Source organism: Archocentrus centrarchus, chromosome 9 (assembly GCF_007364275.1).
Source record: "Archocentrus centrarchus isolate MPI-CPG fArcCen1 chromosome 9, fArcCen1, whole genome shotgun sequence".
Classification (NCBI taxonomy): domain Eukaryota; kingdom Metazoa; phylum Chordata; class Actinopteri; order Cichliformes; family Cichlidae; genus Archocentrus; species Archocentrus centrarchus.
In genome coordinates, this window is record NC_044354.1 from 3692061 (window position 1) to 3692743 (window position 683).

Genomic DNA, 683 nt, shown 5'->3' on the forward strand with positions numbered 1-683 from the left:
TGACAGGAAGTAGGCGGGACTGGAGATAAGCTTTTCTCAACTCTTCAGGTGCGTGACTCAAACGGCTACCAATGAGAGTGAAGAGTACTGCTGATTGACATGTGACCTGGCAGTAAATGCATTAGAAGTTTACCAAGGCAGCCAAGGAGCCTGGAATGTCCTGAGGCGACCAATCGCTTCCAGCGCGCACACAGCTTAAGGGGAAACAACTCTTTGGCTCGCCTGATTTATGGCCTCACTGAACAGTTTCCTGATAAGTTCATGGTCTCATTTGCTGATTTCAAGTCTGACTGAATACAACATGATGCCTGTTTTGTTCATTATGGTCCCAATTCGGCCTAAACTTAAAATATAGTGGGATATACTTTAGGGAGGGCAAATGCCTGCTGCTACTCCTGTGTGAGCAACACATGACTTCACTATCCAAAAGTTTGTGCATGTTAGTTTTATTTTTTGATGTTCAGGAAGATCTTTCCAGTAACAGAAAGCTTTTCACATCGCAGAAATAATACACACACAACAATACTGAAAATAATCCAACACCAGCACAGCTGGAATTATTGATTTGCGTTCACATTATTGAAGCTCTCTTCCCTTTCAGCATCTCTCACATACAAGAAGAAACTCACTTTTCAACAACAGACCTGCTTAAATAGACCAAGTCATACACACAGGTGCAGTTA